Source organism: Urocitellus parryii, chromosome 3, assembly GCF_045843805.1.
Source record: "Urocitellus parryii isolate mUroPar1 chromosome 3, mUroPar1.hap1, whole genome shotgun sequence".
Classification (NCBI taxonomy): domain Eukaryota; kingdom Metazoa; phylum Chordata; class Mammalia; order Rodentia; family Sciuridae; genus Urocitellus; species Urocitellus parryii.
Genome location: NC_135533.1, coordinates 104,970,118 through 104,988,405, shown reverse-complemented (window position 1 = coordinate 104,988,405; position 18,288 = coordinate 104,970,118).

Genomic DNA, 18,288 nt, shown 5'->3' with positions numbered 1-18,288 from the left:
ATCATTCTTTTTATTTTTTAAATTTTAATCTGTTATATATGACAGAAGAATGTGTTATAATTCATATTACATATATAGAGTACTCTTTTTCATATCTGTGGCTGTACACAAAGTAGAGTCACACCATTCCTGTGTTCATACGTGTACTTAGGGTAATGATGTCCATCTCATTCCATCATCTTTCCTACCCCCATGCCTCCTCTTTCTCCTCCCTCCCCTTTGCCCTATCTAGAGTTTGTCTAATCTTCCCATGCCCCCCACAAGCACATTATGAATCAGCATCCTTAAATTAGAGAAAACATTCAGCATATGTTTTTTTGGGATTGGCGAACTTCACTTAGCATTATCTTCTTCAACTTCATCAAGTTACCTGCAAATGCCATAATTCTATTCTCTTTTAATGATGAATAATATTCCATTATGTATACATACCACATTTTCTTTATGCATTCAGCTACTAAAGGGCATCTAGGTTGATTTCACAGTTTAGCTATTGTAAATTGTCCTGCCATAAATATTGATGTGGCTATGTCCCTGTAGTATGTGTTTTTAAGTCCTTTGGGTATAAACTGAGTAGTGGAATAGCTGGGTCAAAGGGTGGTTCAGTTCCCAGTTTTCCAAGGATTCTTCATTCTGCTTTCCATATTGGCTGCACTAATTTGCAGTCCCACCAGAAATGTATGAGTGTGCCTTTTTTCCCACATTCTTGTCAAAACTTACTGTTGTTTGTCTTCATAATAGCTGCCATTCTGACTGGAGTGAGATGAAATCTTAGAGTAGATTTGATTTGCATTTCTCTAATTCCTATTGATTTGTCTGTAAGCTCATTAATTCTACTTTCTATCACTTCTATTTTACTATTAAGCATATCTTATAAAACTTAATATTCAGTTTTATAATTTGTATAGTTTTATTTAAATAACTGCTTTTTCTCTGATTATACTATCTCATCAGCATTTAAAAAAATATTTTTTAAATGTTGATGGACCTTTATTTTATTTATTTGTTTGTGGTGCTGAGAATCAAACCCAGTGCATCATGCATGCTAGGCAAGCACGTTACTACTGAGCCACAACCCCAGCCTTCTTATCAGCATTTTTAAGAAAAGAAAATTTGAAAAAATTGCTATCACTTTTTCAAATATTGTCCACAAGTACTCACACTATAAAACGTTTGACTTCTTAAATTATTTCAGAGATCAATGATGGATTGTTGACTTTTTCAGATAGATTTTGCTCTGAATTTTATTTCTGATAATTTCTATTTCAAGTTGAAGTTCAGTATCAGTAAAAACTTTTTAATTTTTTTGTACATTTCATGAAAATATCTGTATCATTTGAGAGTTAGTTTAAATGCATTGCTTTTTTTTAAAAAAAACTATCTAGATATGAACACAATATCTTCATTTTGTTTATTTATTTTTGTGGGTATTGAGGATCGAATGCAGTTCCTCATGTGTGTGAAGCAAGCACTCTGCCACTGAGCCACAACCCCAGAACAAATGCATTGCTTTTTATTGTCATCATAGTTTATATTTTTTCTGCATTTTAGGGCCTTAAAAGTGTTGTTGACAGAAAGTGAATACCATCTTTCAGTGTTTAGGTAATTTTTGTAATTGTATAAATGTTACTGAATTTTATTTTAGGACTTAGTTAACTTACTGGGATACAGTTTGATCCTTTTGATGTTTGCATTTAAACTTTGTTGGAACAGCACACCATTAATTTGGAGTAATTATAACAGAACAATCACCTTGTGAACAATCTAGCTGATGCTGCTGTTGGAATCCTGTACAATGCCTGGCCCTGTGATTTTCTCTGAGCATTTTTCTCCATAATCTTTTCAACTGGCTTTTTCTTGACTTTTTTTTTAAATAGCTCTTGAGAACTTTAGAGATCTTCCCCATTAATTTTTAAGTCATTCTTTTCTACACCCTGTTAATTTCCTTATGTATACTCATGGAGCAGTCCTTGCTGAAGGTCTGAAAGAAAGTATGCAGATCTTAGAGCACTCTTTCATTGCAGGTATCCCCTTTCAAATATTCTGCTTTATGAACTCTGTCTACCAGAACTCTTCCAGATCTTTCATTTACTTCTTCTCATTTCAAATCAGTTGCCACACTTTTTTCCTGTGCTTGCCTTCTTATCAGGTGGCCTGAAATCTCCTTCCAGATTGGAAGGGGGACATCACTGTTTCCTCAACTTTTGTTTCCTCAAACCTCGTAGAACACCATCCCATTCCATATGATATTTAATTCCAGAATAATGGTGTTTCAGATCAGATCTGTTCTGCTGTTTATTATTATCATTATTACTACTACTACTACTACTGCAGGTGAGACACTTTATTCAGTTCATTACTCTGTCTTGATTAAAAACATAAGTCTTTATGCACATGTTGTTTTCATAAATTGCATTCACTGGTCTTTTAAGTATTATATTATCCCATATTTGCCCAATGAATGCTACTTTATGTTGGGGCTAATATTATTTTGGTTGATTTGTTGTGTCTGTTTCTTACCACTGTAAAACACCCTAGACTATTTTGTGGTTTTTTTCTGCTTCAAACTGATTATCAGTTATGCCTCAAATGCCATGAGTTTTGAATCAAGACTTCATTTATTGTGAATTAAACTATAATCTTAGCAATTGTGTTACTTGGTGAAATTATCTTAACCTATCAGAGCTTGTACTTCATTTTCTTAGTTAAGCAATATAACACCTCCTCTACAGTTTTGTTGTAAGAACTAAAGAAGTTGGCTGACTGGAAGATGGCGGCGAAGGGAGTGCATCACCCCAGGGCGCCGCGTCACTAAGTGGGAGAAAGACGATGCAAAACGGCTGAAGGCTATCTTTGGGAAGTTCCAGTGAAATTGAGGTGCTCCAGAATCTAGTGGACAGATTTCCATAGTGCGAAGTTCGGCTCTGAGAGCTCCATTTCTCCGCATGGAGGGTCGCATAGCCTGACAGGCGATCGCCCCGTGGCTGGAGTCTGTGGCGCACGCCGGGGAGCGGCAGGGTGCCGGAGCGGGGGAACAGCAATACGGATCCGGGGGGGCTCCCGCCAGTGGTACATCGGAGCCCTTAGTGCTGAGTTCCGGCTTTGAAACAGAGGAGAGAAGCGGCCCAGTTTGGTTCCAGACACCGGTCGGACCACAGTGGAGGACAGCAGCCGCCATTTCGGAGAGATGATGTAATCATCCCCGTGTTCTACTGATCTCAGCCCATTCAACTACGGAACAGGTGATTTCAGGCTGGTATTTGCCTGCGTCTAGCAGACAGATTTCTTGCTCAGGCTCGGGACTGGGGTTCTTGTGGAGAATACTCCTAGAGGCGCGTGCCGGACAAGGCGTGCACCGGGCACTGAGCAGCTGGATTCTGGTTCCCGGGGCTAACCTGGCCCAGGTCTGAGGAAACTGCGGAGACTGCCGGTGGAGGCCAGCTCCAAGTGGAGAGTGTGCTGAGCTTGGGGCGACTGGGTTCTGACTCCCGGAACAGTTTTGGCCTGGGGCTGGGGAACCCGTGGGGGTCGCTCGCTGGAGCCAGCTCCCAGCGGAGAGTGTATCGGGATAGGAGAGGCGGGGTTCCAGCTACCTAAGCTGCTTTGGCCCAAGGCTAGGGAACCGGCGGTGACTGCTTCTCAATCAGGGTCCAGCGGGGTGCTGTAGGGGCAGAGTGGAGCTTTCACCTGCGCCCAGAGCAGGCCAAGTGACCTGCCGGCGTGGTACCATGACACCCCAAATGCAGCTGGGGCTGAAGAGAGTAGCGGCCCACGCCTAGAATAGGACCAGCGATTCCGCGGCGCGGTAGCCAAGTAACCTCATTTGGAGTAGGGGCTGTGCAGAACTGCCATCTGAGCAAGTAGGGCAGGCATACCTGCTGCCAACTAGCAAGACAGGCCACGTAGCTTGCCAGCGTGGTGGACACGCAACACCGAGGCAGTCGCGTCACACTGGTTGGAGTGGGGGTGGAGCAGGGTCGCCGCTCGGGTCCGGAGGGGGCTCAGCGACCCGTTGGAGAGGTAGTCAGGTACCCCCATTGGGAGTGGGGGCTGTGCAGAACTGCGACCCACCGGCCTAGAGGTCTGCCAGCACGGTAGACTCGTCACACCAATTGAAATGGGGGCCCAGCAGAGCCGCCACCCACATCCAGATCAGGACTAACGACCCCAGGGCGTGGTAGTTACGTTACCACAATTGGAGTGGGGGCAAAGCAAAGCCGCCACCCGGGCCCGCAGCGGCGGCAGACCTGCGACCGATCAGCGGGGTAGACAGACCACCATAATTAGAGGAGGAGCACAGCCAATACCCGTCCTGCAAGGGAGACTTCCCAACTATACAAGAGCAACATAAATAAATAGGGGGTAAATTTCAAAAACACAACAGTTGCACCAAGCAGAAAGAAACGCGAGCAGTATGAAAAGACAAGGAAAGAAAGGACCACAAGCAATGCAGGTCAACTCAACTTTAGAAGAGGTAATAGCTGCAACAGATGGAATGTCAGATAAAGAGTTCAGGATTTATATGCTTCAGATGATCTGGAGTCTCAAGGAAGACATGAGACAGCAAAATCAGACAATGAAAGATCACATTGACAAACAAATCCAGGAAGTAAAAGATCAATTTCACAGGGAGATAGAGGTAATAAAAAACAAACAAATAGAAATTCTAGAAATGCAGGAAACAATAAACCAACTTAAAAACTCAATTGAGAATACTACCAGCAGAGTAGATCACTTAGAAGAGAGAACATCAGACAATGAAGACAAAGTATTTCAACTGGAAAAGAACATAGACAGCTCAGCAAGTCTGCTAAGAAACCATGAGCAGAACATCCAAGAATTACGGGACAATATCAAAAGTCCAAATTTAAGAGTCATTGGGATACAGGAAGGCACAGAGCTCCAAACCAAAGGAATAAAAAGTCTTTTCAGTGAAATAATACGAGAAAACTTCCCAGACTTGAAGAATGAGACAGAATCCCAAATCCTAGAAGCCTACAGGACGACGAATGTGCAAAATCATAAGAGATCCACACCTAGACACATTATAATGAAAATGTCCAACATAAAGAATAAGGAGAGAATTTTAAAAGCTGCAAGAGAAAGAAAGCAGATTACATTTAGGGGTAAACCAATCAGGATAACAGCTGATCTCTCAACACAGATTCTGAAAGCTAGAAGATCCTGGAATAACATATTTCAAACACTTAAAGAAAATGGGTTCCAACCAAGAATCGTGTATCCGGCGAAATTAAGTTTCTGGTTAGAAGATGAAATTAAAACCTTCCATGATAAACAAAAGTTAAAAGAATTTGCAGCTAGAAAACCATCTCTTCAAAAAATCCTTGGCAAAACATTACAGGAAGAGGAAATGGAAAATAACATTGAAAACCAACAATGGGAGATAGGACAGTAAAGGGGGGAAAGTAGTCAAAGAGGATAACAAATCAGGGTTAGTAACATCAATAAACAAATATGGATAGAAGAACAAACCATATCTCAATAATAACCCTAAATGTTAATGGCTTAAACTCACCAATTAAGAGACACAGGCTTGTAGAATGGATCAAAAAACAAGACCCAACAATATGCTGTCTACAGGAGATGCATCTGATAGGAAAAGATATTCATAGACTGAAGGTGAAAGGCTGGGAAAAATCATACCACTCATATGGACTGCGGAAACAAGCAGGAGTGTCCATACTCATATCTAATAAAATAGATTTCAAGCCAAAGCTAATCAAAAGGGATATAGAAGGACACTTCATACTGCTCAAGGGAACCATACACCAACAAGACATAACAATCATAAATATATATGCCCCAAATAATGGTGCAGCTGTGTTCATCAAGCAAACTCTTCTCAAGTTCAAGAGTCTAATAGACCACCATACAATAATCATGGGAGACTTCAACACACCTCTCTCACCACTGGACAGATCTTCCAAACAAAAGTTAAATAAGGAAACTATAGAACTCAATAACACAATTAACAACCTAGACTTAATTGACATATATAGACTATACCACCCAACATCAAGTAGTTACACTTTTTTCTCAGCAGCACATGGAACCTTCTCAAAAATAGACCATATATTATGTCACAGGGCAACTCTTAGACAATATAAAGGGGTAGAGATAATACCATGCATCTTATCTGATCATAATGGAATGAAACTGAAAATCAATGATAAAAGAAGGAAGGAAAAATCAAGCATCACTTGGAGAATGAACAATAGGTTGCTGAGTGATCAATGGGTTTTAGAAGACATTAAGGAGGAAATTAAAAACTTCCTAGAGTTAAATGAAAACACAGACACAACATATCGGAATCTATGGGACACATTGAAAGCAGTTCTAAGAGGAAAATTCATTGCTTGGAGTTCATTCCTCAAAAAAAGAAAAAACCAACAAATAAATGATCTCATACTTCATCTCAAAATCCTAGAAAAAGAAGAGCAAAACAACAGCAAAAGAAGTAGAAGGCAAGAAATAATTAAAATCAGAGCTGAAATTAATGAAATTGAAACAAAAGAAACAATTGAAAAAATTGACAAAACTAAAAGCTGGTTCTTTGAAAAAATAAATAAAATTGACAGACCCTTAGCCATGCTAACGAAGAGAAGAAGAGAGAGAACCCAAATTACTAGCATACGGGATGAAAAAGGCAATATCACAAAAGACACTTCAGAAATACAGAAGATAATCAGAAATTATTTTGAATCCTTATACTCCAATAAAATAGAAGATAGTGAAGGCATAGATAAATTCCTTAAGTCTTATGAACTGCCCAGATTGAGTCAGGAGGATATTGACAACCTAAACAGACCAATAACAATAGAGGAAATAGAAGAAATCATCAAAAGACTACCAACTAAGAAAAGCCCAGGACCGGATGGGTATACAGCAGAGTTTTACAAAACCTTTAAAGAGGAACTAACACCAATACTTTTCAAGCTATTTCAGGAAATAGAAAAAGATGGAGAACTTCCAAATTCATTCTACGAGGCCAACATCACCCTGATTCCGAAACCAGACAAAGACACATCAAAGAAAGAAAACTACAGACCAATATCTCTAATGAACCTTGACGCAAAAATCCTCAATAAAATTCTGGCGAATCGGATTCAAATACATAATAAAAAAATTATACACCATGATCAAGTAGGATTCATCCCTGGGATGCAAGGCTGGTTCAATATACGGAAATCAATAAATGTTATTCACCACATCAATAGACTTAAAAATAAGAACCATATGATCATGTCGATAGATGCAGAAAAAGCATTCGACAAAGTACAGCATCCCTTTATGTTCAAAACGCTAGAAAAATTAGGGATAACTGGATCATACCTCAACATTGTAAAAGCAATCTATGATAAGCCACAGGCAGCATCATTCTGAATGGAGAAAAATTGAAGGCATTCCCTCTAAGATCTGGTACAAGACAGGGATGCCCTCTCTCACCACTTCTGTTCAACATAGTCCTCGAAACACTGGCCAGAGCAATTAGACAGACGAAAGAAATTAAAGGCATAAAAATAGGAAAAGAAGAACTCAAATTATCACTATTTGCAGATGATATGATTCTATACCTAGCAGACCCAAAAGGGTCTACAAAGAAGCTATTAGAGCTAATAAATGAATTCAGCAAAGTGGCCGGATATAAGATCAACACGCATAAATCAAAGGCATTCCTGTATATCAGGGACAAATCCTCTGAAACGGAAATGAGGAAAACTACTCCGTTCACAATATCCCCCCCAAAAATAAAATACTTGGGAATCAACCTAACAAAAGAGGTGAAAGATTTATACAATGAAAATTACAGAACACTAAAGAAAGACATAGAAGAAGACCTTAGAAGATGGAAAAATATACCCTGCTCATGGATAGGCAGAACCAACATCATCAAAATGGCGATATTACCAAAAGTTCTCTATAAGTTCAATGCAATGCCAATCAAAATCCCAACAGCATTTCTTGTAGAAATAGATAAAAGAATCATGAAATTCATATGGAATAATAAAAGACCCAGAATAGCAAAAACAATACTAAGCAGGAAGTGTGAATCAGGCGGTATAGGGATACCAGACTTCAAACTATACTACAGAGCAATAGTTACAAGAACAGCATGGTACTGGTACCAAAACAGGCGGGTGGACCAATGGTACAGAATAGAGGACACAGTAACCAATCCACAAAACTACAACTATCTTATATTTGATAAAGGGGCTAAAAGCATGCAATGGAGGAAGGATATCATCTTCAACAAATGGTGCTGGGAAAACTGGAAATCCATTTGCATCAAAAAGAAGCTGAATCCCTATCTCTCACCATGCACAAAAGTTAACTCAAAATAGATCAAGGAGCTTGATATTAAATCAGAGACACGGCATCTGATAGAAAAAAAAGTTGGTTATGATCTACATACTGTGGGATCGGGCTCCAAATTCCTCAATAGAACACCCATAGTGCAAGAGTTAACAACTAGAATCAACAAATGGGACTTACTCAAACTAAAAAGTTTTTTCTCAGCAAAAGAAACAATAAGAGAGATAAACAGGGAGCCTACATCCTGGGAACAAATCTTTACTCCACACACTTCAGATAGAGCCCTAATAACCAGAATATACAAAGAACTCAAAAAATTAGACAATAAGATTACAAATAACCCAATCAATAAATGCGCAAAGGACCTGAATAGACACTTCTCAGAGGAGGACATGCAATCAATCAATAAGTACATGAAAAAATGCTCACCATTGCTAGCAGTCAGAGAAATGCAAATCAAAACTACCCTAAGATACCATCTCACTCCAGTAAGATTGGCAGCCATTAGGAAGTCAGACAACAATAAGTGCTGGAGAGGATGCGGGGAAAAGGGCACTCTTGTTCATTGCTGGTGGGACTGCAAATTGGTGCTGCCAATTTGGAAAGCAGTATGGAGATTTCTTGGAAAGCTGGGAATGGAACCACCATTTGACCCAGCTATTCCCCTTCTCGGTCTATTCCCTAAAGACCTAATAAAAGCATGCTACAGGGACACTGCTACATCGATGTTCATAGCAGCACAATTCACGATAGCAAGATTGTGGAATCAGCCTAGATGCCCTTCAATAGATGAATGGATAAAAAAAATGTGGCATTTATACACTATGGAGTATTACTCTGCATTAAAAAATGACAAAATCATAGAATTTGGAGGGAAATGGATGGCATTAGAGCAGATTATGCTAAGTGAAGCTAGTCAATCTTTAAAAAACAAATACCAAATGACCCCTTTGATATAAGGGGAGTAAACAAGGACAGGGTAGGGACGAAGAGCTTGAGAAGAAGATTTACATTAAACAGGGATGAGAGGTGGGAGGGTAAGGGAGTGAGAAGGGAAATTGCATGGAAATGGAAGGCGATCCTCAGGGTTATACAAAATGTCATACAAGAGGAAAGGAGGGGTAAGACAAGATAATACAAATCGAAGAAATGATTTACAGTAGAAGAGGTAGAGAGAGAAACGGGGAGGGGAGGGGAGGGGAGGGGAGGGGGGATAGTAGACAATAGGACAGACAGCAGAATACATCAGACACTAGAAAGGCAATATGTCAATCAATGGAAGGGTAACTGATGTGATACAGCAATCTGTATACGGGGTAAAATTGGGAGTTCATAACCCACTTGAATCAAATTGTGAAATATGATGTATTAAGAACTATGTAATGTTTTGAACGACCATCAATAAAAAAAAAGAACCAAAGAAGTTAATAAACATTATAAGTCTTAGTATGAATCCCTATATTTTATACATACTCGACAACTGTTATATATTTTCCACTTAATTCCATCTCAGAAATGAGGTTATATTTCATTAATTGTAAGACTAATTGTTGGGTTTTAGACACTAGAATTTTAATTGTTCATTGAACTGATAGTAAAAACAACTGGTATCTTTAACATTAAAAAAATAATTTCCAAAGTAGCTACATTTTATAGTTTTTCTTTAAGAATTCAAACAAATGGGCACATTATGAATATTATCTTTGTTCACTAAATATAGCATATCATTAGTTTTGCAATGTACTGGGTTATTGCTGTTTTATCCATGTGTTAAATTCTCATATCCATCCAACCATTAGAATTATTACACATTTTACATCACTTGAAACAGAAAATCAACTTTTAGTCAAAGGGCATCTATGATGTCTGATATAATTCTTTCTCTACTACATATTTATGTTAAGATTCTTTTCCCCCTTGGGGCTTAATGAATGGAAAATCAGTAATCATTCATATGTGGAGAGTCTATTGTTTATTCTTTGACTTTCAAAATAATATTGAGCAAAATTTATTTACTGAAAATAATTTTCTGAATAAAAGCTTTTTTTCCATATGTCTGTGCTTGACTCTTTTGAATTTCCAATCAAAACCCAAGGAATGGCAATAAAAGAAAAAGAAAAAAATAAAGGAGAGAGAGAGAGAGAGAGAGAGAGAGAGAGAGAGAGAGAGAGAGAGAGAAAGAAGAAGAAGAAGGAGGAGGAGGAGGAGGAGGAGGAGGAGGAGGAGGAGGAAAGGAAGGGAAAGGGAGGAAGGAAGAATGAAATAGAGAAAATGTAAATAAAGAGGACAGATGAGAAAGAGAAAATAGAAGAAAATTCAAAAATTAAAAAAAAATTATTTGTCTTATTTGTTCAAATATTTCAATTTAACTCTCAATATACTGATGTATGTGGATGGTTCAGATGAGCAAGAGCAATGTGGTAAAGAAAACAAAACAACTGGTGAGCAGTTGTAGATGTTTTCTAATGAAATATGAAAATGTGGCAAAGGACAAATCTGGCCTCTGTCATCTGGTATTGCACTTACAGCCTTAATCAAAAACTCTCAATATAATTTCAAACAAGTTAGCAATGATAGGATATTTGCAACATGATTCCAAAGTATTGGAATCATATAGCAATTTTGAAAGGGATTATTAAGGAACAGAAAATAAGGACAGGGCAGGGAATAGAAAAGAATTGAGAGGAGATGACAAAAGTAATAGTGAACAATGACCAAATACTGAAAAAGTACAGACACATATGTTACCATAGCACAGGAGATACATTTGTTGCTCTACTCATTTTACAAATAAGACTTGTGCAAAAATCTTCAAATCTCAATAACATGGTGTGAAAAATTGTTTTCTTTTCTCTTCTTCACAACTGAACACTCTGGAAATAATGCATCAGTTACAAGAAAAAGAAAAGTGAAAGGTAGAGGAAAGCGAACTGCTTTGGGACCCCAGTAATAAAAAAAAAAAAAATACTACAGTAGAGTATCTTGAAAACTCAGCAATAGAGAATAATAATAATAATAATAATAATAATAATAAAACATTATATAAATTAACAGAGCATCATTAAATTTTAGAACAAAAGGCAACTAATTTCTAATTGGAGATTCCAAGGAAGAAGATATGAATTTTGGATGAAATAAGGTTAAAGTGTTTCAAATGTACACATCTTTAAGCCTCAATGATGATAAGTAGAAAAAAAAGAAAAAGAAAATACCAAAGTACATCATTATCCAAATACTTAAAACACAAGATAAACAGAAAAATTTAAACCATTAAAATAAAAAAGACACATTATACAGAAATGTGCAAAGATTAGAATAAAAGAAAATGTCTCATCACAAACAATTTATGTTCCCAAGGAAAGAAAATACCGCTGTACTAGAATTCTAAACCTCAAGCATGTATTTCAAAAGGAAATGTAAAACAAAAAATTTTCAGACCCACAAGAGCTTAAAGATTTTTAACACTAGTCATCTATATTAAAATAAATATTGTAAAAAGTCCTTAAGAAAGAACCAAAATGGTACTACATAGAAATCTGGATTAAACAACAAAATGAATACTGGAAATGGTCATTATTTGCAGCACGTAAACGTTATTTCCAGTTTTTATACTCTTCTAAAGTATAGTGAGTTATTTAAAGGAAATAAAAAAGAAATGCATTTGTTACATTTACATAGGTAAAACTGTAGTACCATGACAATAGTACAAAGAATTATGAAGGAAAAACAAAAAATAATTGTGGTAGTATTCTTATGCAGTGCAGAAAGAAGCATGATATTTCTTTGATGTGAGAGAAGAGAGAAATTTCCAATATAAAAAAATGAGCCTGTGAGTATCACTATAGATTTTATAGATATTAAAACAGCCGGGCATGGTGATATATACATGTAATCCCAGTGGCTCTGTAGGCTGAGGCAGGTGGATTGCAAGTTCAAAGCAAGCCCAAGCCTTAGCAATTTATCCAGACCCTGATCAACTTAGTGAGACCCTATCTCAAAACAAACAAAAAGTGATGGGGATGTGGCTCAGTGGTTGAGGGCTGTTGGGTTTAAACCCTGGAGGGAGGGAGAGAAGGAAGGAGGAAGGGAAGAAGGAAGGAAGGAAGAAAGGAAGATAGGAAGAAAGGGAGGGAGGAAGGAAGGAAGGAAGGAAGGAAGGAAGGAAGGAAGGAAGGAAGGAAGGAAGGGAGGAAGTGAGGAAAGGAGGAAGGGAGGAAGGGACAAAGGAAGGAAGAGAGGGAGGAAGGAAGGGAGGGAGGGAGGGAGGAAGAAAGGGAGGAAGAAAGGAAGATAGGAAGAAAGGGAGGAAGGAAGGGAGGGAGGAAGTGAGGAAAGGAGGAAGGGAGGAAGGAACAAAGGAAGGAAGAGAGGGAGGAAGGAAGGGAGGAAGGGAGGGAGGAAGGCGCGAAGTTTAAACAATATTTCACTGGTGAACAATCAACAAGAAATTAGAAACTTCGAATGGTCTGCTTCTACTCCTTTAAATGCTGAGTTTGTAAATGATAACCTACAGTAAAGAAAACTTCATTCAAAGATAGCTTCACTGGCAAATTATATTTTTAAAAAAATTATTTTTAAACCAATTCTACACAAAACATTTGTAAAATATAGGAAGAATAAATACATAATTTTTTTTGTTTCCTATGGGCCTAGTATTACTTTAATACAAAAATGAGAGGAAAATATTAGACGTAAAGAGAAATTGTTATTGGCAGGAGTTGGGATCTGGGCTGTGTGTCCCCAGAGTTGAATAATGAACTAACTGGGAAAGCATAAGTATGCTAGTGACCAAGAATTTTTTATTTAAAAAAAAAAGTGAAAGGAAAGGCTCAGAACTCATAGTGCCTGGAAGGGGCAAGTGTGTCATTAAGTCTTAGGCATTTCCTCTTTTTAAAGACACTTATAGCAGTTGATAGGCTCCTCCTAATTTGGAAAATGTGCTTTGCTCATTGGTTCTTGTAATTTCATTTGTCCTGGGAGTGGGATGGGCTGAATTACATATTCTTTTTATGCAAAATGGAAGCTTACAGAACTCTTCCATAACATGGCAGGGCACATTAAGGTGGCTGTAGTTTTGTTTGCTCTCTTGCTGACTTTTTACTCTGAACCACCTATCCTTTCTCTACCTCAAAACTATGCGTTATCTCTTGTGAATACAGATGCAAAAATTATCAACATAAGTTTTAGCAAATCAAATCAGCACAAATGGGAATAACCCCAGGAATACAAGGTAGATTTAGTTCTTAACATTTATAAATGTGATAGCAGAAAGTGCTGGCATTCAAACAGACATACAGATTGAAGTAACAGTTTAGAAAGCCCAGAAATAAAATGCAAGCATTTACAATCAGCTGATGTCCAGTGAGGGTGCCAACAATACCCAAGGAGGAAAGAATGCTCTCTTCAATGGATGGTTCTGAGAAAATTGGATATTTACATACAGAAGAATGAAGTTGGACTATGGCACATCATGCACAGAAATGTCTCCAAATATAGCAAAGATGGAATTTAAAACCTGAAACTGTAAAATTAGTAGGAAAAAAAATAATCAAGAGTCTTCTTAACATGATTCCTGTATTTTAGTCAGCTTTTTCACTGTTGCAACTAAAATATCTGACAAGAATAATTTTAGAGGAGAAAAAGTTTATTTCAGGACCTATGGTTTCAGAGTTCTTAGTCCACAGACAGCCAGCTCCATTCCTTAGGGCTTGATTAGCAGCTAAACATTATGGCTAAAGAGTGTGCTGGAGGGAAATGCTCACATATTATCAGAAAGGAGAGTGAGAGAGAGAGAGAAAGAAAGACTCTACTCACCAAATACAAATTTATAACCCAAAGGCATATCCCAAATGACCTACCTCTTCCAGCCATGCCCTACCTGCCTCAGTTACCATTCCATGAATCCCTATCAGGGGATTAATTCACTGATTGTGTTAAGGCTCCCATAACCCAAACATTTCACCTCTAAGCCTTCTTCCATTGTCTCACACAGGAACTTTTAGGGGACACCTCACAACTGAACTATAGCATCCCACCCCTGGCTCCTAAAAGCTTATGACCTTCTAAAATGTAAAATACATCAAGACCATTTCCAAGAGTCCCCATAGTCTCAACATTTTTAAGTTTGGCCAAATATTTAAGTCCAAAGTCTCCCTTGAGACTCAAGGCAAACACTCATTGTGAGCTTCTGTGATTTGTGAAAATCAAAAGCAATTTACCAGTATCAAATATATAATGGTAAAGTGTAAATATTTTCATTCAGAAAAATAGGGGCATATAAAGAAGGGATGGTACCAAAGCAAGGCCAATCCAGCTGGGCAAATAAGTCATGTAGCTCCATGTCCAGCATCTGGGGCACATGGCATTGTGGTGTTCTGTCCAAGGGGCTCCTGTAGCTCTGCACCTATGGCTTTGCTGATTGAAGTTCACATGGCCTCTCTCTTAGCTTGTCTCTGATCTATTCCTGCAAGTTTCTTAGGCAGATGTTCCACAGTACTGGCATTTTTTAATCTTGGAGGTGTCCACTGCAGCTTTGGCTTCCTCCTCATATTTCCATCACTTCTATGTTGTTGACCTCTCAAGGGCAGCATGACAGGATACTTTGACCCTGCTGCCCTTTGCCTGACTTCCTAGGCTTCCCTGTGAAATCTTGGAGGAAGCTTCCATGACCCCCTAACTTCAGTGTCCTGCAATACTGCAGAACCAGGACCATGGGTTGATGATAAGGTCTGTCTCCACCTCAAGTAGTAGCCAAGCCTCCAGGGACCATGGCTGTAGCAGTATCTGAGTGCCTGGGTGGCTAAGAAAGATGAAAAACTTCCTAGGCCTGTGCAAACAGGGTGCCCAACTGATCTCTTAAGGGAATTTTTAATTTTACTCCCTTGGGCCCAAGATGGGTATAGTCTTGCCAATTCTAAGCCATCTTTTTGATCTTCTCTGGGCAAAGACTTCACTTTCTTTAGTGACCTTAATGTCTTTAACAACTGCAAACTCTAACCCCAGTTTCATTCCCATCTTTCAAGTCCAAAATTTTCAAATACTTCTGCTCTGCTTAAGCTCTTGAATATCAAAATAAAATTGGCTAAAGCTACCAGCAATACCCATGCCACCAACTGAATAATATGCTATCTAGAAATGTCTTCTATCAGAAGTCTACCTCTACACACACACACACACACACACACACACAATCAGCTTCAGAGAAATTCTCAGAACACAGGCAAAATGTAGATAATATCTTAGCCAGAACACAATATGAATAGCCTCTCATCCAGTTGTCTTCCTTTTCCTCTGAAACTTCTTAAGCTCTGTCTTTACTGTGCACAGTCCTATTGGTATTCTGGTCTTCTGAGCTCCACTTCCCCCTTCTTCCCCCCAAAAAATCCATTAAGCCCTGATTAAAACAATCTAAATCTTTTCCAGCTTGCATTGCTAAACTTTCCAAAATTCCTCCCACAAACTCCAAAAATCTATATGGTCGGTTAGTAACAGCAGTGAACCCACTTCTTGGTACCAATTCCAGTATTAGTAAGCTTTTTACTGCTGTGACTAAAATATCTGAAAGAAACAATTTTAGAGAAACAAAAGTCCATTTGGAACTCCAGATTTCAGAAGTCTCAGTCCATGGACAGTTGGCTTTATTCCTTGAGTTCAAGGTGAGGTTGAACATCATGGTGTGTGACTCCTCCCATGAAGATCAGGAGGGGGGTGGCAGGCACACTCCATTCACCAGATACAAACTATAAACCCCAAATGCACACCTCCAAGAACCCACCTCCTCTAGCCACACCCTACCTGCCTTCAGTTAAGCACTCAGCTAATCCTCTTAAAGGGATTAATTCACTGATTTGGTTAAGGCTCTCATAACCCAATCGTTTCACCTCTAAACATTCTTGCATTGTCTCACACATGAGTTTTGTGGCACACCTTGCATCCAAACCATAACATTTTTGACAACAACATTTTTAATATGCAAACAAAAGCCCAGGCCTCAAAAGACAAGGTAAACAAGTAGGATTAAAGCCAATCAAAAAGCTTCTTCACAGCAAAACAAACAACCAAGAAAGATCATCTATGGAATGGGAGAAAATATTTGCAAAATTTGTGTATTTAATAATAGGGTTACCTTCAATAAATAGAAGAAAAGCACATAACTCTATTACAAACAAATAATTTGATTAAAAATGAACACAGAACCCATATAGAAATTTCTCAAAAGATGATAAACAATCAAAAGGCATAATAGGTTTTCAACATCACTAATCACCAGAGAAATGCAACTCAAGATCACAATGTACTTATTAGGATACCTATTACAAAAAATAAGATACTGTGTATTAGCAAGGATGTAGAACTAAGGAAACCCTTGTGCACAATTAGTGGGAATGTAAATAAACCAGTATAGCCATAATTGAAAAACAGTAGATAATTTCCTCAAATATTTAAAAATGGAACTGTCATATGATCCAGTAATCCCACTGCTATGATACACACACACACACATACACACACACACACACACACACACACGTGGGTATATATAGAATTATATAATACACAATGCTGCAAGAAAGACAACAGTGCTGATATCTTTTTGAGAGTACAGAATCATCTACATCATGACCTTCCTTATATCATTATTCTCAGTAGCAACTATATGGAAATAAACTTAATCTTTACTGATGGATAAACGGATACATAACATAATATATATGTGTATAGTATATTATTCAGTGTTGGTAAAGAAAGAAATTTTGACATTTTTAATGAGGGTGACTCTAGAAGAAATACTATTAAGTGTAATAAACCAGACATAGAAATACCATATGATTTCTTCACTTTGTGAATCTAAAATAAACTCAAAAAAGCAGAGAGTTGAATGCTGATTGTCAAGGATGGCAGGCGGGGGAAACTAGGAGACAGTGGTCAAGGGGTACAAAGTTTTAGTATTGTAAGATGAATACTTTCTGGAGATTTAAGGTACTGCCTGTTCAGAACAGTTTACAACAACCTATTATACCCTTGAAGCTTACTGAGGGTAGATTTTAAATGTTCTCATCACATACAAAGCAAAACCAAAAAATAAAATAGTAACTATGTGAAGTGTCAGTTATGCTAACTGGCTTGATTGTGAAGGTCATTTAACAATTCATGCACAAAACATTGAGTTTTACATCATAGATATACATACTCCATGTTTATCAGTTATACCTCAACAAATTGAACAATTAAAGATAATATGTTTAGAAATCAAAAGAGTCAATGTAAACATTTTTGTAAATAGCATAAAAAGAATAAAAACAAAAGATCAACTGAAGAGGTGGAAAAAGGATACGGAAAATCCAATAGTTATTTCTGATAAAAACAAACAAAAAATTTTAAATGTTGAAGTGGAAGCATATTTTTTAAGCTGATAGAAGGCATCTTAGAAACACCCATGGCTAACATTGCACTTAGTGATAAAAGATTTAATGCTTTCCTATTGAGATCATAAACAAGGCAAGGGCGTCTGTTTGCATGACTTCTAGAAAAAAATCATACAGTATATTTTGATCAATGTAATGAAGAAAGTTAACATAGCAAATCCAGTTGGAAAAGAGCAACTAAACCTCTCTTTATTCACAGATGACATGATCAACTATGGAGAACACCCCACTGAGTCCAAACATGCTACTAGAACCAATCAATCAGGTTAGCAGGCTTGGCAACATTCTTAATACCACAATATATTACTGAGGTAAATTAAAGTAGACCTAAATAAAGGGAAAGATATACAGTGGTCATAGATTAGAAAATTTATTCTTGCAATGTTGTCAGCTTTGTCAAAATGAATCTATAAATTCATAGTAACCCAAATCAAATCACCAGCAGCCTTCTTTGTAGATACTGACAAGCTTATTTAAAAATTCAAATGGAAAAGCAAAATTGATTCGATAAAGAACAAAGTTGGAGGAG